Source organism: Sapajus apella, unplaced genomic scaffold (genome assembly GCF_009761245.1).
Source record: "Sapajus apella isolate SASKATOON/1434 unplaced genomic scaffold, GSC_monkey_1.0 scaffold6, whole genome shotgun sequence".
Lineage (NCBI taxonomy): Eukaryota > Metazoa > Chordata > Mammalia > Primates > Cebidae > Sapajus > Sapajus apella.
In genome coordinates this window covers 7,568,999-7,591,230 of record NW_022436946.1, presented here as the reverse complement: position 1 = coordinate 7,591,230, position 22,232 = coordinate 7,568,999, and positions in this window count along the sequence as shown.

Genomic DNA, 22,232 nt, shown 5'->3' with positions numbered 1-22,232 from the left:
CTGGAATGCTGTTACTCGCCACATTTTCTTTCTTTTCCTCTGGCCAGCTGCTATTCATCCTTTAGGCCTCAGCGCCAACATCATTCTTTTAGAGGGGCCTCCCAGCCCTCAGGCTACATTATGTTTTTGCACTTCCTTTGCACCTAGCATTTTTCCTTTCATAGCATCCATCAAACATTACGGTAATTGACCATCGTATTGTCTTCCCTACTGGACTGAGAACTCCATGAGCACAGGGTTTATGGGAACATCCTCACCCTCATATTTGCAAAGTGTTGTGTCTTACACATGTAGGTTCTCAATAAATACTTGCTGAACAAATGAGCCGAAGATAACCACATAAAACCAGGGAGTCTCAGGTAGCTGCCCATGAAACAATACCTTCAATCCCTCTACTTTGATCCTGTTGTTCTCTGTTCCACCGATGTCAGGGACAGTGACTACGTGGTATATAATCTGTTCAGAAGTTCATGAAGAAACTGATTAATAACATAATTATTTCAATGATTATTTTAGGTTAGGGGAGACATGTGAAGGTTTGTTAAATAGGTAAATTCAGGTCATGGGGTTTTGTTGTATAGATTATTTCATTACCCAAGTATTAAACCCAGTACCCAATAGTTATATATTCTGTTCCTCTCCCTCCTTCCACCCTCCACCCTTAAGTAGACCCCAGGGTCTGTTATTTCCTTCTTTGTGTTCATAAGTTCTCATCATTTAACTCCCATTCATAAATGACAACATGCAGTATTTGGTTTTCTGTTCCTGCCTTAGTTGGCTGAGGATGATGGTCTCCAGCTCCAACCACGTTCTCACAAAAGACATCATCTCATTTTTTTAGTGACTTGCATAGTATTCCATGGTGTATATGTACCACATTTTCTTTACCCAATCTGTAATTTATGGGCATTTCAGTTAATTCCATGTCTTTGCTATTACGAACAGTGCTGCAGTAAACATTCGCGTGTATGTGTCTTTATGCTAGAGTGATTTCTATTCCTCTGAGTATATACCCAGTAATGAGGTTGCTGGGTCAAATGGTAGTCCTGCTTTTAGCTCTTTGAAGAATCACCACACTGCTTTCCACAAAGGTTGAATTAATTGACTCTCTCATCAACAGTATGTAAGTGTTCCCTTTTCCTTGCAACCTTACCAGCATGTTATTTTTTGACTTTTTAATAAGAGGCATTCTAATGTCAGATGAAATCTCATTGGGATTTTTATTTGCATTTCTCTAATAATTAGTGATACTGAGCTTTTATTTATATGCTTGTTGACAGCATAACAGAATTTTTCATCCTAAAAAAAAAAAAAAAAAGAAATCTAATCCAGACAGAAATGTCTAGAGGCAACTGTTGACCATTATGTCACAGACTTACTAAGAAAGAAAAACAAGCTAATAGTCTCTTGTTTAATTCATAATATCATGAAATCCAAAAATAGATTTAATGGAGATAACATAGAATAAAAATATAAATAGCTAGACTAACCTATGAATTTTGTTATTATCAAAATATTTATAGGAAAAAATCAACATAAAATTTAGAGCAGCGAATTTTGACTTTAGAAAATCAGACTTGGTATAAATAATAACTACAAAAGAGAAAACTTTAAATGAAAAGACATATCTGATAAAAGTTAATTTGGAGTTCAGAAGTGATTGAGTAAAATCCATAGTACAATCGAACTCACTGAAAATAATTATAGTAAGACAAAAATGGTAAATGATAAGAATTCAAAATTATTTGACTGCTTTTAGAGAGAATTAAACAATAAGCTGGCTTAATGAATTTTTACCTGGAAAATAATATTTTGGCAACATTTTATTACTAAATATTATATGTATATATACACACATACACACATACCCTGATATATATTATATGTATGTAATACATATTTAATTAAGTGCGTCAACATCCTTGGAGAAAAGAGTAAAATCAGCTGTGTCAAAATAATAGAAATCAAAAGTTTCTGCGACCCAGGTGTTGTCTTTTACGGCTAATCTCACCAACTCACAGGAATGTCAAGTGAGAATCAAAGAATTGTCTGTTGAGCACAAAGTCTAAAGGAAAATAATTAATTCAGATTAAAGTATTAATATTAGATAGAAGTAACCTAAAAGGCTGATGTGTTCCTCTTCATAGCCAAGACCAGACACCCCAAATTCTTTGGTTTCATATTTCATGTTTTCTAAGTGTTTTTTTGTTTCTGTTTTTGCCAGATTTAGAACACTAATTTCACCACCTTACTCCCCAACATAAAACTTTTAACTACTAAGAGACTGGTTTTCTTATTTACTCATAAATAATGTCTCATGCAATCCCATCTTTGCAGTTTTGCTCCCTGTCTGCAATTCTCTCCTGTCTTTTTATCCATGTCTAAATCCATGCTTTCTGCTTCATAATGTCTACCCTGATCAACACAGCCATATATTATCTCTCCCTCTTGCTTTCAATTGTTTTTCTGTTTGTTTGTTTGTTTTTTGAGACAGTATATCGCTCTATCACCCAGGCTGGAATGCAGTGGTGTGATCTCAGCTCACCGCAGCCTCGACCTCTTGGAATTAACTGATCCTTCCACCTCAGCCTCTTGAATAGCTGGGACTACAGGCACACACAACCACACACAGCTAATTTTTTTGTTTTTATTTTTTATTTGTAGAGATGGGGTTTTGCCATGTTCCTTAGGGTAGTCTCAAACTCCTGAGCTCAAGCAAAACTCCTGCCTTGGCCTCCCAAAGTGCTGAGATTACAGGCATGAGCCACCATGCCCAGCCCTGAATTCCTGAACAATTTTTGTAATGTTTACAAATAGTTTCCTGACATTTTCATTTGTCATGGTTGTAAGAAATAGCACTTTATGCGGAGGAAGATATTCTGTTGATTTCTCCTAACTGAATAATGAGTTCCTTGAAAAAAGAGGAAGACAGCGCCTTAACTCTGCATCTTCATACTGTCTTGAACATCATAGGCAACTGATGTAAGCCTTTTAAGTTCTGAAGAAAATGGAAGTATCTCTGGAGAACATGTTATCCTGAGAGATGCATTTCTCCATGAAAACTTAGAAGAAAATGAAAATATTCTATTTAATAACTTCACCTAAAAAAATCTATGAAAACACACAAATCAGAGATTACAAACTATTAGCCTTTGGACACATGTGTTCAGCACTCAAATAATGCTGTTTGCATTCTTACTTAATTCATTGTCAATCTTTGAAAATCAGAAAAATTCATATTAAAATCTACATTTCCACTTTCTCTTGAAAAACCAGAAGTGTTGGCAATACTGGGTCCATGTGGTTTAGCATAGCAACAATTGTCTGACTCAAACATGGCTAGCCCTTTGAGGTGTTTTTCACCGTATTCTCTTCTCAGCTCTCTTCACTAGTTTTCTATTACTTGCCTGATCTAAATAGCCATTTGGGGTTATCTCATTGACTCTTTGTATTATTCCGAAGGGATAATAATGTTTCTGGTTGATCTTAAAATAACATTTTCCAAGAAGCAAAACTTCCTTCTCATCAGAAATGCGCCTCTGCTTTTCCATCCTCAGACAGGTCAAATAAATTACAAGTCAGATCCCATTCTATTGATGCTTGCGGCAATCCATATAAAAGGCAACATTCTGAGTATTCAAGGAAAGAAACTGAGCTACGATTTATGTGATGAAATCATAAGATGGCTCAAGAAAAAAGGGAAGATATCATTAGTCAGCCAGACAGAATGTAAGATCTGCAGGAACTGGCAAAAATTTCACTAAAATTACAGCAGAGAGGAGCACATGTTTGATCAATAAACACACAGAGATTTAGAACGAGCAAAGACAGAATTCTAGCCCAGCTCTGAGAACAATTGTTTATGCTCTCACATGGAGAATACCTAATTTAGAAGGCTGTAATGAACCTCGATTGTCAAGAACTTCTCAGAAACACTGTGTAGCACAATCCACACCAAATGACACCAAGATTCAGAGGTTTATAAAAAGTTGGTTTACTTATCATAAGAATATGTTGGGAGTAAAATCCAGAAAGGCAGAAAGAAGAACTGTGTTTAATCAAGAGGAAGTGGAGAAAATTATATATATGTATTTTTATATAGAAAAGACGGAGAGGATATTTAGAGCCTTTTGGTAAACATCGAATCCAAGAAGCCTGTGTCTGTCTCTTACTGAGGATACTGTAAAGATATGAAGTAGGAAAGAATATACCACTAAAAGGACCACAGTCTTTTGATTCTAACCTCTGTCCCAGAACTATCAGACCATGCAGTTTTTAACAAGTTGTTTAGAGAAAAAGTGCTGCCCAAAAGGACTTGGGAAACTCTAATTCCCTTGTTTGCACATCAAGAAACTGAAATCCAGATAGATTGCGTGATATGCTGAGGTCATGATGCATTCAGCGATTATTTACCAGATATCTCTTTTTTTTTTTTTTGAAATGGAGTTTTGCTCTTGTTGCCCACGCTAGAGTGCAATGGCACAGTCTCTCTGCTCACTGCAACCTCTGCCTCCCAGGTTCAAGCGATTCTTATGCCTCAGCCTCCTGAGTAGCTGGGTTTACAGGCATCTGCCACCACACCCAGCTAATTTTGAATTTTTAGTAGAGATGGGGTTTCACCATGTTGGTCAGGCTGGTCTTGAACTCCTGACCTCAGGTGATCCATGCCCTCAGCCTCCCAAAGTGCTGGGATTATAGGTGTGAGTCACTGTGCCAGGCCCCAGGTACCTCTTTTTGGTGTACAAAGATGAGCCAAAGTCATTGCACTCAGATGTCATAAAATCTATCAGGGAGAAAGGGCAGAAGCCCCAAAACAGTATGTATTAATAGAATAATAATGATAATAATAATAATAGTTTCCAGTTGCCATATGCTGCAACGTTTCAAATGCTGTGTTTTGTGTTGAATTTCTGTCACCTCATTTATTCTTCCAAACTTCTGATATGTAGGTCTAATCATCCGTATATTAAAGATGCAGTGATTAAAGCTTAGGAATTAAACATATTATTCATTCATTCAATAAATAATTCTAATTCAAGCTATTTGAAATATACTTATGTGTGTGTATATATATATACACACACATAAGTATATTTATATATGTGTGTATATATATACACATATATATACATATATGTATATATATACACATATGTATATATATGTGTGTGTATATATATATATATATATGTCCAGTAGGAGTAAGTGGTACGAAGAAAAAGTAAGGCAATAGGATAAGAAGAGAAAAAAGGTCTCTCTGAGAGGTGATACTTGAGGTGATACTAAAGAAAATGAAGAAAAGAGCCATTTGGGGGAAGAATATTTGTGGCACAATAATAAAAATAATGAAGGCCCTGGATGAGAGTATAAATAAGAAATATTAGTTCTCTCTTTCTTATTTCTTAGGAGATAAGATAAATCAAACTTGAATCCTTCCCTCAAGAAACTTATAATTTCCTAGAAGGGCAAAACTTGTGCACTAATATCAAAATACATGGTAGACTATAAAAGAGATAGAAATAAAATTAAAAGTCAAAAGGGATGGATATTCTGTTTAACTTGGCAACAGGGGACCACTGTGGGTTGGAAAAGATTGAAAACCTCCCAGAAGTGCCTTTGGAACTTACCTTTAAGAATAAATAATATTTATCCAAGTAATATATGGATATAGGGTAGATTCTCAATGAGGAATACTTTCTAACCAGTGGCTAGAACTTTGCAGAAAAAGTAGAACAATGCTCTTTGGGAAGAGTACTACAGAAAGAAGTAGTTCAATTTGGCCAGGACATAACAGCAATGAGAGCAAAAAGAGAGAAAAAAAAACATTTGGAAACACTGAATGAGTTGTATTCAGTCCGAGCTAAGGCACTTGGAAGTAAATCTAGTAGGAGTTGATGACATTGAATATAGACATTGAAAAGAAGGATGAAGTAAAGATGACACTGATGTTTTGCACCTTGGTGACAAGGAGAAAGATGAATAGAAATAAGAACACCAGGAAGAGTAGGTTGGTGACCTGGAAGATGATGTGTTTAGTATGTTAAATATGAGCCCTTAGAGCAATGGTTCTCAATAAATTGCGTGCATCAAAATTAAAGGGAGTGCTCATGAAAATGCTGATTTCTGGGCTCCACTTGTATGAGTTTTCAAATCATAAATGCATAAAATTTTGCATGTCTAGCAAATTTCCAAGTAGCTTCGATGCTGCCGGAGCAGAGACTACACTTTGAGACCCACTATCTTGGAAGAATATTTAGGCTGACACAGACAGAGGAAAATGCAGGACTAGAAAAAGTTTATCCCCTGAGAGTGGCAGCGTAGCCAGTGGGGGCCCAGAGAATAGTGACAAAGTTTTGCAAAGGTCACTGAGGGTATCTTCTCAGAGAAACAAATGACAACTTAAGTCACCGGTTTAGATTTCTCTCCATTTCATTGTCACACGTTTTCTGTTCTTAACGTGCCAATGACATAGCAACTATCCCAAGATTAGGAGTAGATGTTTCCAAATGACTTTGAAAGTGTTCTGGAAAGCACTATTCAATAGGAACATAATGCAAGCTACATATATAATTTTTAAATTATCTAGTACATTCGTTTAAAATAAGAACAAAAAGGTAAAAAGAAACATGAAATTATGTGCAAACTATATTCAATCCAAAACGCAGTAAATATAACAAATGATTAAGAAGACATTTTACTTTTTTCTATTAAATCTTTGAAATCTAGTGTATATTTTACACTTACAGGCCATCTCAACTTGGACTAGACACAGTGTAAGTACTCAATAGCCCCTCTGCTTCTGGAAGGCTTTCAAACTTTTCCAAACTGCAGTGGTCCCCTGTCGCCAAGTCAAAAAAACATCCACCCGTTTTGACTTGTAATTTCATTTCTATTTCTTTTGTATTCTACCATGTTTTTTGATGTTTGTGCTTTTGTTTTACCCTTCTAGTAAGTTATTGGTTTCTGGAGGGAAATATTCAAGTCTGAATCCTTACTACAAAACAGTGGCTATCGTATTGCACAATGCAGCACTAGAATCATATGACGGAAATACCTAATAATAATAGTAATGACAGTTATATATGTTTGAGATTGAAGAACAGCAGTCATGAAACTACAACCAAACGTAACTTAAATATTACTGAATGTGATGGTTAATTTTCAGTGCCGACTTGATTGGATTATGAGATACCTAGGGAGCTAGTAAAGGAAAAGTTTGGCATGTGTCTGTAGGAGTGTTTCTGGAAGAGATTGACATTTATGTCCATGGACTAAGGAACGAGAGCTGCCTTCACCCAATATTGGAAAACACCATTCAATTAACTGAGGACCTGAATAGAACAAAAAGGCAGAGGAAAAGTGAATTTGTGTGTGCTGTCTCTCTGGCACACTCTTTTGGAGCTGGGATACCCTTTTCCTCCTGTCTTTGGTCATTAGGACAGATTCTTTAGCCTTGAGTCTTGGAGTTACTTTGGCAGCCCCCTAGAATCTCAGACCTTCCGCCTAGGACTGAGCCATGCTACAGGCTTCCTGGTTCTCTAGCTCATGAGTGATACAGTGGGGCTTAGGCTTCATAACCGCATCAGTCAGTTCCCATAAGAAATTCCTTCTCATATATTTATATATGAGATAGATAGGCAGACAGACAGACAGATAGATAGAGTTATCTTACTAGTTCTGTTTCTCTGAAAAAATCTGACTGAAACATTGTTAGTAATTTGTTTAGGCCAGGACAGAAGCCAGAAAAGGTCCATGAGGAGAGAACCAAGGATAAGCGTAAGTAAAAGTAAATTGACTTTTCTTCCGGCCATGATGGAGTAACAGGAACCAGATTTACCCTCCTGACTGAAAGATCAAAAAACCCTGAAAAAATACATAAAACAGTGGTCATTATATATTAGATATTATATATACAGTACAGGATATAAATCCTGAGAGGGAAGAAATAGACAAGGTAAGACTTATGAAGGCATCTGCTTACAGTTGGGAGAGTTTCTAGGTCATAGGAGAGGGAAGGAGAGCCCAAATGGAGGTTAGAAATTTCTGTGAACTGAGAACATTCAGCTCAAAGCCTGGAGAGGCTCAGGAGACAAGAGTTTGCAGGGAAGATCATGGGAAAAGACAGATGCATAGAAAGAGAATTCCAGAAATTCCCCAGCATCTCATGCAAATCTGTGGTTGAGTACTGGAAGAAGATGACCTGGGGTGGGAGGAAAAAACACCCTAAAGTATTAAAGGAACAATCTGTGGAACCCACAGAGTTGGGAATTGTTTGTGTTCATTCCAGCAAGGGAAGAAAAACCTCATAATTCACAGGACATTGGGTAGAGAACACAAAAGGCATTATCTCATAGTGAGAAGAAATCAGCCCTAAACTAAGACTGCTCTGATTCATATAATAAAGCTGAAAAGTAATCCTCAAAAGAACAAAACTATTACCAAATAATTTAACTTTGTCTTAGAGAAAAATTCAAGCATATTTATAGAAATACAAAAATATCTAGCACCAAACAAGTCAACATCACAATGTCTGGCACCTAATAAAAATTGTCAGGCATACAAAAGAGCTAGAAATATGACCCATAATGAGGAGGGGAAAAAAATCAATGAATGAAACCCAGAAATTTTGAAAATGATAGAATTAGTAGACAAGAAAATTAAAAATATTATTATAATTGGATTCTGTCTCTGTCAGTCAAGGTTTCCATAAGAGAATGCCATAAACTTAGTGGCTTAAACAACAAGAATTAATTTCTCATAGTTCTGGAGGCTGGGAAGTATGAAAGTTGATTGCCAGCATGATCAGGTTCTGGTGATGACCTTCTTCCTGGTTTGTAGATGGAAACCATCTTCACATGGCAGAGCATGTGAAGAGAGAGAGCACTCAGGCCAGTCTTCATCCCCTTATGAGGTCCAAACCTCTTAGAGGCCATACCTCCAAACTCTATAAGGTTTAAAGCTTTAACGTATGAATTTTGGGGGGTACATATTCAGTCCATATGCTCAATGGAGAAAAGCTGAGCATGTAAAATAGAGACAAATACACACACACACACACACACACACACATATGTATACATATATTTGAGATGGAGTCACCCAGGATGGAGTGCAGTGGCACCATCTGAGCTCACTGCAACCTCTGCCTCACAGCTTCAAGAAAGTCTTCTGCCTCAGCCTCTCTAGTAGCTGGGACTATAGGCGCAGGCCACCATGCCTGGCTAAGTTTTGCATTTTTCGTAGAGACAGGGTTTCACCATATTGGTCAGGCTGTTCTCGAACTCCTGATCTCAGGTGACCAATGCACTTCGGCCTCCCAAAGTACTAGAATTACAGGCATGAGCCACCGTGCCTGGTGAAGAGTATATTTTTTAAAAAGACTTCTAGAGATGCTAACTACAATGGGTGGGATTAACAGTAGGTTAGACATTGCAAAAGAAAAGGTCTGTAAACTTGAAGACATAACAAAAGAAAATGTACAAAATAAAGCAGAAAATAGATTGAAATAAAAGTTGAAGAGCATTACTGAACTATGGGGCAAGTGAAAGTAGTCTAATATATGTGATACTGGAGTTCTCAAAGATGGGGGGATTGGAAGAAAATATATTTGAAGAAATGATAGCTGAAAATCTTTCATGTTTGAAAAAACAATAAACGCACATGTCCAAGAATCTCAATGAACTCCAAATACACAGAACATAAAGGACATTACAGCAAAGGGTAGCACAGATAGATTACTAATATCTTGGTCTTCTCAGGCTACCATAGCAAAATACCATAGACTGGGTGGCTTACATAATCAAAAGGTATTTTCTTACAGTTCTGGAGACTGGAAATTCAAGATTAAAATGTTAGCAGGGTCAGTGTCTAGTGAGAACTCTTTCCTTGGGTGGCAGATGGACAACTTCTTGTTATGTCCTCACACAACCTTTCCATGGTATATGCACACACAGAGAAAATGTTCTGCTTTCTCTACCTCTTTTTAAAAGGGCACTGATTCCATCACCCTGGAGGTTAGCGTTTCAACATGCAAATTTTCAGGGAACACATTTCAGCTTATAATAGCCAAAAAACAGTAATGATGAAAATATCTTAAAAGCAGTCAAAGAGAAAAGACAGATTAATATGGAGAAACAGAGATAAGGATGATGGCAGCTTTCTAATCAGAAACAATGCAAGCAAGACAGTGGAGCAATCTCCCTAAAGTCCTGAAAGACAAAACTCTCAACCTTTTAGGAGAACCTTTAGACATTTTTTCTCTCTCAAATAAAAGGTCGCCTAAAATAGAAAAGGTAAGTAGGGGTACAGACATGGCTTAATTAGGAATTACAGGTTTTTTCGAGCAATGAGAAACAGATCTCTGCAGCTAGTTGTATCATTTGAAGAACATCCTTTTTCTCAATGCTTACAGAAGAATCTAGAATAAGAAAAGTCATTTAGAAACTCTATTTTCTCTCTCCCATCTTGATTCCTATTATATTTGGAACAGGTGTCTCCAAAACAAACTTTATATAATAAGAGGTTTGTTGCAAAGAGATTTTGATACTTGTTAGAAGTCTAACAACTTTCGTTATGGTAAAAGTTAGCTCTCACCACCTGCTTTGAGCAAAACATTGCAGAGTTCTCTTCCTTGCCCCGCCAAAACCAACAAACAAACAAAACTCCAAGTACCTTTCTTCCTTCAAGTTGAGTAATGCTGGTGGCTAGATAAAACTTTTCTGACTCCTGGTTCCCACTCTCTACCAACAAGAAAAGAAATGAATATGTCATATGCCAAACTTTCCATCGAATTTGGTTTCAATTTCTCAACTGTTTCACATTTCAACTTTAATATAATTAAGATGGTGACTCTCAAAGTACCTTACAGTGCAATAAATTACTGACTTCTCTCTACGAAACCGTATGATAGAATCAGATGTTGCCTGATCTGGGAAGGACCTTTGTTTTACAGATGGAGAACTGAGGAAAGTGAAGAAAACTGTCTGTGGTGTTAATAGGTTTCTCATGATGGTGTCTCCATCCAAGGCAATGTGTTAACAATGGAAAAGGCACAAACTTTGGAGTTGGGTGAACCTGGATGTGAAGATTTGAAGTCTGTCTCCATGTACAGTGTGTACATGGACAATTTACTTAACTCATTAAGCCTCACACTCGTTAACCATAAAATGGAAATGTTAGCTAGCTACTTATAGTTGTAACAGAAATTAGTAAGATATATGTATAGCAGGGTCAAAACTTGTGCACTAGCAACTGAATTGCCTTTATTCTTCATATATATATGTGTGTGTGTGTGTGTATGTATATATATATGAATTAAACCCTCTCCTAAAGCTCCAATCTCCACAAAGTAATAAAAATATTATTCTACCCAATTTTAATAAATCTAGAGCAATCAGCGACTTTTAAAATCAGATAATTATTTCAGTGCTTTCCAATTCTTAGCCACTTTGGGGAACATATTCAGTCTTTGGCGGTTTCTTCCCTTTCCTCATCTCTATTGTCAACTCCTATGTTGATCTAAGTTCCCAGAGAGATTCATGTGTGCCCTCTTCTGGCACCAGACAAGAGTAAGCAATCCCCATGGGCATGAATAGGAGATATCTTATCCTCCTGATTTCTAAGCACGAGCCCGCCATGTCACTAGGCATTCTCAGCTGATACCACTGAAGTTGGTCTGGCCTCACTGGCCTTTTGGGCATTATGCCAACATCAGCTACTAAAGACAATGAACTTAGTCATAGCCTCCAGAAGGCAGCTCCCTGCCTTCTGCAGCTTCTTTATCTCCAATCTGGCTTTAGTTACTCAGCTCTCACTGTACTTCCCTGAAGCTTCCTTAGGTGCTCAGAAGCAATCAGCTACTTTCCCTGAAATTCTCCTGAATCTTCTCTTGAGCCCAGTTGCTAGAACTTTCCCTGATCATGACGACTTGACCATTGCTTTACTATGTGGATTTCTGGGATTCTCATAATTCCAAACAGAAAGTGGAGTGCACCTGCTTTCCAAATGTCTGAGGTTTATATTGCCTCACATCCTTCCATCATAGTGCAAAGCCAGGGAATGACATAGGCTAGTTTACAAGGAGCTCAAGTAGTGTCTCTGCTTTTAGTAGTCTTCTCTAACTTGCTCCCTAAACTTCTCCCTAATTCCAAAGGGTATTTTGTTTCCCACCCTGTAGAGATGGTGGGGGGACTTCCTTTGTGAGCTTCAATTTTTCCCTGATCTGTGATTTATACCATAGCCAAAGATTTTTTATAGTTTCTTTAAATCCTGTAAAAATTCTGGAGGCCAGAAGTCCAGCGTTAGTGTCACTAAGCTAATATCACGGTGTTGGCAGGGCCACTTCTGCACTCTGTAGGGGAGAACTCCTTCCTTACCTCTTCCATATTTGAAGCTAATTCCTTGGCTCATGGTCCCTTCCACCATTAAAGCCAGCAATACAGCATCTTCACATCATTCTGTCTCCTCCCATAATCACATCTCCTTCTGCCTTCTTAGTGTGTCTAATCTTTCTCTGCCTCTGTCTTAGAAGAACATTTATGATAGCATTTGGGATTCACCCAGATAAGATAATGCAGAACAATCCCCTCATCTCAAGACCCTTAACTTAATCACACCTGTGAAAACTTTACCAAGAAAGTAAATTTTCCATAGATTAGTTGCTGATAATTTGAGAGAGGGTCACCATCCAGCCCACTCCAGCTGCCAATGTAATTAAATGGTGAAAAGATCTTTCCAGCAGACCATACTGGAGCACTGGATATGTATATGAAAAAAGATAAGATATTCCTATTTCAAACTACATGTACAAATTAATTTGAAATGGATCATAGTCTTAAATGTAAAAGTTAAAACTATAAAGCTACTAATGTCGGTATTTTTCTGAATTTGATACTCTTCAAAGCAGCTAGTATAGTGTGTGGTGTAAGAGAACTATGTGAGAGTTTAATCACCTCATTGTCTCATTTATTCATTTAAATGTCGAAGGAAAATGTTAAACCTGATGTATTTATACCCTCTCTGTTATCAGAAATGTACTCCAATTTATAAAATGCATACACTGGAATAGGAAACTATATTAATCAAATAGGTGAGGATAGTGAAATAAAGTATTTAAGAAAACTTAAGCCAGTAAAGAGGTTAGTAAATAAATTGCATGCTGGAGTTTCAGGTCAGGTGTCTTAAAATCTGACTCTTCTATCTGCTGGCACAGAGGACATAGTATGTTTAGTATCCATAAAATTTTAAAGTGTCTATAAAATAAAAACATACTTGTTACCCAAAAGAATCATAGTTTTCCTGATACTGGGACTTGGGAAAAATTCTCCCTGAGTCTTCATGAAGAGAAAGTGGTCTGTGGTGAACATTTCCTCAATATCAGTCCTTCCATTAATTTAATAAAGAGCTTCCAGGAAACTTCAGAATGCCCCTCAGTGTAGACAGGTGAACGAGAGCTAAAGTGCACCTCAATAAAACCAGCTCTACAGAGTCAAAGAACTGTCTATGTCCCTAGCTAATAATTGAGTTTTATCTGAAATAAATAGATATTATACAAAAGAAAATAAAAAGGATTTCCTCTTCAAATAAGTTTGAGAGACTCTGGGTTAAAAATGTTCAAGAGAGTAAACCTACTAAAAGTGTGGTGAACTTAACCTTTACTCATTTAGGTAATACTTAGGGAATAGGCACAGTGGTTCTTAGAGAAGAAAACACAAAAACCCCAATTCTTCATGCCACTGTCTGATTTAAAAAAAAGCAAAAAGATAATGTTCAAGAGGGTTCATTGTTGTGGGACTTTTCAGAGCCTTAATTCACTAATGTATATTGTGAATTTTTTTTAAAGTCATTATTTCCTATACTATCAAACTAATTTGCCTGGAATTAATTTCCCAATTATGTTTCTCAAATTAACTATGTGGAGAATATTTTAGAGTATCTGTAGAAGCTAGTATTTTGCTAAAAACACTTTGATTAAAGTTGATCCAGAGAAACAATACATCCATGTAGTGCTACAGCTCTTGTCAGATTGAGGATTGTGTGTTGTGAATGAGATGTAAAGAATAAAGGATCAAAGGGGGCCAGGAGAAACCTCATTTCTAGCTTGCATGAATGGGCGGCTACCTTTGCCCAGGCTCTGCATCAGAGGACATTGTATTTTTCTGGTGTATGAGACCTAGGAGTTGAGTTTCATCCTTGCAAACTAGTTATTAGTAGATATGTTTGTAGCCAAATGCATTAATCTGCAGCATTGCCCCCATCTCCAAAAAAAAAAGGAAAAGCTGAAGAAACAAAGGTGTTTATTTGGTTCAGAATAAAAACAATTTTAGATAAATACTTAGAAACAAAAAAACCCCAAACAAAGGTTTTAGAAACAGACATATTCAAAACACACAATGACAGAATAAAACAATTTATGTGAAAGTAAAAGCAACTAATTTTGAATGTGCAAAGTAACCTCACAGTTTCCCAAACTTTTCTTCCCTGAAGCTTTTTGCTTAGAGAACAAAACGCTTTTCATTTCACTAGACCAGCTCTCTTAAAACACAGATAAGACCTGCTAATGCTGGGTTCCTGAGTGCCTGCTGGGGTGACAGGCCTCATTCCAAAGTCAGTTTCTCTCCGGCAGCAGAGCCCTTTTGCTCCCCATTTTCATACACACAAGCATCCTATTAGGAGGGGAGCTCACACATTAAAATGACAACAGGAGACTTCCCATTGCCGGATATGTTTTGTCTTCATGTTCCAAGAAAGGTCAAAAGATTAAAGCTGCAATTTTCAAGGAAGAGAAATCATCTTTGAACTTCCTTATTAGACATTCTGCACTACTGTATTTTATAAGAAATATTATCTGCCAGACCAATTCTTTGTCTAGGCTAGCCTAGTCTTGCTCTGAAATAGCTGAGGAAGGGGCCTCAATGGCTTACTCTCTAACCCATAGTGTTTCCAGCTATTCTAAGGACACAGGGAAAGAGATTTCTGCCTTAAAACATACACCCTACTTTTTGAGTGGTACTGTTGTTGCCATCATTATAGACACATACTGCCCCTTGGGCACATCTCAGGTGAATTAAGATGAGATCAAATATTTGAAGTGTGGTCTCATCTCTTAGACCTTACCAAGTAAGAATTAAAGAGCAGGTGCTTTTAGGAATGGATCCCAGAGAGATACTGAATAAGGTCTTGGAAAATAGCTAAATGGAATAAACTCAAAGAAAGGCAGGCCTAAACTGTGTAGCTAAACCAAAGGAGTTTGATGGACAATAAAGTTCTGTAAAGACAGGAGACCACAGCTATGAGTTCATCCACTGTAGGGAAGGGAGCAAAGTCACCCGGAGTTAAGAGAGAAGAGTCAAGGCCAAAATATAGAGAGGGAAGTAAGCAGAGATTAAATTTAGCATCTGAGAGTTAAGAGAAGAACCAAAGATGTCCCAGATTCCAAAAACACAGTCCAATGAGTATCTTCCAAAACCAGCATAGTCCAAATAGAACAGATCTGGACTGCTAAGAACAGATCTGAGCTAGCCAAGAAGAGTTAGTGTACAGCATGGCACAGATGGACGTATTCCTATAAGAGAATATGAATACTAAGCCTCGATCAGCCTCTCTTAATTCTTGCTTTTGGAAATGCTGTCTAGGATAAGTTGAAATGGACTAGTCAGGAGGCATGTCTCCCTATGTTTAACTATGATGAAGACAAGAACCTCAAGGAGCATTCAAAAAGATTCCTACAACTCACTCTTAAAATTCCATTTCATCAAACAATGCATAGCTACCCTTACCTCTCATCAACATTCTGAAGTCTTCCACTTTAGTATAATTAATTCTGAGATGAGGACTTTCAAATCCTAGTCTCCAGTCTACCCTGCTTTCTCAGCATATCTTCCCTGAGACAGTGTCCATCTTCAGTCCCCGGATTCTTGCATGTGGGCTCCTCTCATGCTTAACTCCCTGTCTTGCATAGACCCACCTTTTCCTCTGCCTTCTCATCAGTGATCTCATCTGCCCCACCCCACTTAACCTAGCAAATCTCCTATTTTCAGTCAAGTGAACAACTGATTTTTCCTTGGGTCTGGCATCCTGGGTGCTGAAAAAATCAAACTATATGACTCAGTTGGCTATACTACAGAATAATGGTCTCTGGTCTTAGTTTATCTCTCAGAAACACACTTTTTCTTTAATTCATTCAACAAACTATCATTGCTCACTACTTTCCCAATATATACAGAGAAGTATTTCAAAGTATTGATACATATGTCAAAAGTACCAAATATTGATGCAAGTTTGAATAATGAAAAGCTCTTATGAGATGCTTGAAATGATTAAGATGCATTAATTATCTTTTTACCTTTCCATTTATCATAAGGATGATGACATCTTAGAATTTCTAAGGATACCACCAAAACTAAATGTGAACAAGAACAGAAGCTAGTTGTCAGCACCCAGGAAGACACAGATCCCAAAACCTTCCAAACATGGAACTGCAGGGAGGAAGCAATGAGAATCAGTGTTTTTTTCTCTCCTTCCCTTCTGAGGCTTTGGGTCTCCATCATTCTTTGAATTGCGTGGAGTTTCTGGCTGTTATCCAGCCTGCCCTCTCTAGGTGATACTCTGAGCTAGAAATCTGTACTCCATCTTACTCCAGTTTGTCTCAGAAAGCACTCTTGGGAGATTTATTGTATGCCAGACTCTGTGTTGAGAACATAGACATGAATATGATTTCAACGAAGTCACTGAATTTCCTCTTGAACTGACATTTTACAATTATTTTTATCATCTTAACTTAGAAAATTTATTGTAGACTTATATGCAATTTGTGTTAAGGGCAAGCCTTGGAAATAGGCACTTTTTTTCCTTAAGAAAAAGTAGGAAAGTTGGCAGAGTTTCATGGCTCATGCCTGTAGTCAGCAGTTTGAGAGGCCAAGGCAGGAGGATCACTTGAGCCCAGAAGGTTGAGGCTGAAGTAAGCTGTGTTCATGCTGATGCACTCCAGCCAGGGTGACATAGCATAACCCTGTCTTAAATAAATAAATATAAGATAATAAATACAATTTTAAAAGTAGGAAGGTCAAAAGAATAAACAACCATCTAAATAAGCCCTAAGGAAGGTGGATGTGGGGAAAGCAGAAAACATAATACACTGGCAACCTGCATTTCCCATGAACGACTGTGTTTCCCCTGCTGTGGCTGCACAGTAAGGGTGATGGGAACAGGGGTGGAGTTGTGACCTTTAATGAGGTAAAGGTCTGGGATAGCTGCTATTAATATGAAGATACAATATGAGCACCTTTTTACAACCCTAATTTACTTTCTTTTTCTTTCTTTTTTTTTTTTTTTAAACAGAGTCTCACTCTATCACCCAGCCTGGAGTGCAGTGGCACGGTCTTGGCTCACTGCAGCCTCCACCTCCAAGATTCAAGTGATTCTCCTGCTTCAGCCTCCTGAGTAGCTGGGATTACAGATGCGTGCCACCACTCTCGGCTAATTTTTGTATTTTTAGTAGAGAGAAGGTTTCACCATGTTGGCCAGGCTGGTTTTGAACTCCTGACCGCAAATGATACCCCCACCTCAGCCTCCCAAAGTGTTAGGTGTGAGCCACTGCACCTGGCCCATCTAGTTTTTCTTAAGACTTGATGCTAGTTTACCCAAGGGTCCATGCTTACTATGTTGGCCTCCTCTTTATATTAAAAAATGTTCACTTGAACCATTTCAAATTAAAGTCTGTGTCATTGGATAATAGTTATTGAATAATAACTATTTTTCATTGGTTTCTATAATGTCTAGACAGGAGATTAGAAAAGTGAATGAGACTCTGCCTTAATCTTCAGAACACAGGCATGGAAGGCCATTCAGGGTCATGGTTAAGAGCACAGGTTCTCACATCAGATGCTGATGGTGTGAACCCGTACTCTGCCAGTTTTCAGTTATTTAACATTAGACAAATTAACCTCATCATTCCTGGTTATTTGGATGTAAAATGGAGATAATTGATAGATTTATAGCATTAGTTTGAAGATTAAGTGGTATTACACATGTCATTATTGTTCAGTTTAATGCCTAACACAAGAGAAAGTACTACATAAGTTGTAGCCATTATTTTTAGCCCTGGCTTTCAAGACATAACCAGTTTAGGTTGTGAGGATGTCAGTCATCGTGTGCAGTAGAAGTTTCTCATGAATTTGCAAACTTACAAAATTTATAAGAGATAGGACTCTGGTTTTATTTTAACACCAAGTCAAACTTGTTTACATTCCAGAAAAAGACACCAAAGTCCCAAATCAGTGATCGGTTGAATAATTTTGTCTCTTTTGGCCCAACATAATGATTTATCACTGTCCCTTTTCTTTGCTCTTCCGTCTTCACTTTCTTCCTGGTAATCTCATTTAATATCAAGAGTCCAGCCATCGTCTTGAGAGACTGACTCTCAGATATCTTTCCTGAACTCCAGACCCATACTTCCAACATCCTGAAACATATTTCTGCCTGAATATTCTGCCAATGTAGGAAACCGTATTTTGCCTTCTTCATCTTAGTGTCTAATTTTCACTTATAAGAAGTATAAATATATTTGTATTTAAATGGATATAGTCAAATAAGTATGCAAACATATACATGTAAATGAATGAGTGAATGAATAAAAATCGTGAACACTTTTTCAATTTAGACTAAGTTTAGCATATAAAAAGCCTTCAAACTATTTCCCATTCATGAAGTCAAACTTAGCTGAAAAATAAAATGCTGACTTCATTCTTCCATTTGGAATAGATGTCTAAAAGTGGGGTTTGGTGAAGAACCTGCCCTGCCACCCAAGGTCAGCAAAAAGGCTTAGGCAGCAAAATAGTGAGATGGAAGTCAGATTGTCAACTTCAGTCACAGGCAGATCACAAACACACCTGCATAATCATTGTTCTAAGTCCAAACAATTTCCAAGGGTAGGAAAAAGCTAGACGACCTATATAGAATAAACCTGGCTGTGCTCTGCAAGCATCAACCTTCTTTATGAAAAGCACATGAGTTGTGGGTACAGGTGGTTGGGGATAATGATGGACTCCACTGACAGTGGACCAGGAACTAAACATATAAATACATCCCCATCCTCTACACATGGTCTAGACTCCGGTGAAAAAGATCAGGAAGTGAAAAGTTGGAGAAAGTATGTAAGAAACAGAGCCCCACTCACTAGTTTTATTTATTTAACAAAAAACTCCTGAATGTCCTCCAAGTTTCAGGGACTGTTAGATGCTCTGTCAAATACCCTAATTAAACCATACGGTAGGAGTGGTATTTGTTATCTACACAAGTCTACTGTACTCTGGGGGTAAGTTGCTGCAACATTTCCAAGTCCTTCTGACTCCTTTTGAATTTATGTGTGTGCACATGCACACACACACACACACACACACACACATGCCTGGAACTATGGTGTGGTGGGGTGAAAGGAGCATGACCTTCTGTTCAGACGACCAATGTCTTGGAGTAGGACAGACATATCCTTCTCTGATCTTTGTCACCAGGAGACCTTTGGCGTCAGCCTCATGAGGCCTCTACAGACTGGCCTCCACTGAAGAATTCAATATTAAGCCAGAGACAGATGGAAACTGGAAGCAGATTTTGAATCCCTGTTCTGGTCAAGTTTAATATTTCCAAGGACTTGTATCCCCTAAAAAGATATGTTGAACTCCTAATTCCTGTATCTCAGAATGTGACCTTCTTTGGAGATAAGGTTTTCACAGAGGTAAACAAGTTAAAACAAAGTCATTAGTTTGAACGCTAAACTTATAAGACAGGTGTTCTTATAAAAAGGGGAAGTTGGGGGCACGGACACGCATTCAGGGAGAAAGCCATGTGAGGATGAAGGCAGAAATCGGGGTGATGCTTGTTCATAACAACACCAAAGATTGCCAGCAAAGCACCCAAAGTAAGGGGAAAGTCATAAGACAGGGTCTCTACAAAGCCCTGAGAAGGAACCAACTCTACTGAAACCTTTACCTCAGACTTCCAGCCTCCAGAACTATGAGAAAACAAATTTCTGTTGTTTAAGACTATCATTAAGTTTGTGGTATTTACTGTATTCTGGCAAACCTAGCAAGCTGATACACAAGGCCAATGCTTCCAACTGTTCTGGAAACCAAATTGTATCCAGGTTCATATGCTACCTCATAGAAGATTGAATGCCTATCAAAATCTTTTCAAATTTATGTTAAGAGCATTGAAAATGAAAAGAAAAAAGAGAAAATATTGTCTCTTCAGAATAATTCTCCCAAAATAATGACAATGTGCTCCTTGAAAAGCTCCTCTCTTTGGAAAAGGCATCCTATATCCTAATCATGTGTTTCCAGCTGAGACAAAGAACTGCTCTTTTATTTCAACAGCAGATAACCATGTTTCGATGATCAAGCCAAAAGAGCAGTAATTAACATAAATTGTCTTATGAGTTGCTTGTACACTACCTCATTTTATCTCGTGAGCAGGGCTATGAGTTAAATTAATTAAAAGCCAGAACAGACAAAAGATGGGCAAGTTTGGGTGCATTAATACTTACTATGAAATTATGATTATGACAACATATAAAGTGAAAACTATTTAAACAAGGCTTCCTTGTTTCCTTGCTCTAGGCTTATAATCATCACCATTCAATTCTGGAACATGAAACCAGCACTCAGGGAGGCATTATGACTTACACGTGAAAAGAATGGATTCTAACCTGGGTTTGCAGGGCTGGTGTCTGCAAGGTAGTTTGCAGGGCTAGTGCAAAATGAAAATGCAGGGCTAACTGGTAAAAAACAGGCAAAGAGTCATGGAAGGCACTAAAATAATATAAAATTTCCTTCCTTCTTCATCATTGGGTTTCAAATTCTATTTCATGTTGTTTAATGTGGTTGTAAGTAAATAAAATTAAAATTTTTAATCAACCGGTCACAGTGGCTCACGTCTGTGATCCTAGCACTTTGGGAGGCCGAGGCTGGTGGATTGCTTTAGCTCAGAAATTCAAGACCAACCTGGTCAATACGGTGAAACCTCATCTCTACTAAAAATGCAAAAAAAAAAAAAAAATAGCCGAACATGGTGGTATGGACCCGTAGTTGCAGCTACTCGGGAGGCTGAGGCAGGAGAATTGCTTGAGCACAGGAAGTGGAGATTACAGTGAGCTGAGATCTTGCCACTGTACTCCAGCCTAGGTGACAAAGTGAGACATTATCTCCAAAAATATATATACATATATTTTTAATTATAGTGAATTTTGTGCAATGCATTTTAAATGCCAATGTAAGAGCATTTGATGTGTATGCAGAATCACTGAAATCAAACAACTCATATTTCATAGTTTTTACATATATATTTATTTTGTCCTTATCAGAACAGTGGAAACACTGCACAGAACAAACTTGACTGTGCTTATTTCAATTATTGATGCACACACATTCTGCAGACTCTGCCTACCTTTGGTGTTACTGATGGCTAAAGAAAGATTCAAAGGAAAAAAAAACGATGGGTTGCCCTATGCTTCCCTTTCGTTCCATGTCATAATGTTCAGCATAAGTGGCTGACTACTGCAAGGGAGTAACACACACAAGAAAGGACACAATAGGGTTCCTTGGTGATTTGAGTTTCTTGGAACACTTGTCTCTGTGTTTTAAGCAAGTTCTCCTTGGAATGGAAAGGGGGCTGCCGGGAGTCCCCACCACCATTACTCCCAATCACTCAGAATGAACCTAACAGGCTTACCTTGCAATCACTTGGAGCCTCCTTGAACTCCAAACATTGTGGTAGATACCAGAATTCTGTGCTCAGAACCATGACACGCTCTGGGCACATAAAGTGTCAAGGAAGAGCACAAGCTTCACCATTGCATTGCGCTTCTGTTAGAAATCACAAGTTCTAAGATAATTAATCATTTCTAACAGTGACAGTAGACCATGAAACCAAGCTTGGGGACCTGTGTAATTGCATTGTTTGTACAACGGCAAACACAGCCCTGGGTTCTTGCCTGGATTCTTCCAGTAATTTACTACATCCTGAGCAATCCAGTGATCTCTATGGGAGTCATTTTCCGTGTCTGCAAAATAAGAAGGAACAAACTCTCATATCACTCAAAAACTCTATGGATCTGCACTTTTCATGGCATTTCTTTCTCATCTTTCCTTATCCATTTTTATAGCAGCCTCACCTACTCCTCCTACTCCTAAGAATAAAAATTCTATAAAGGTAGGGACTTGTTCACCACTTTACCCACAATG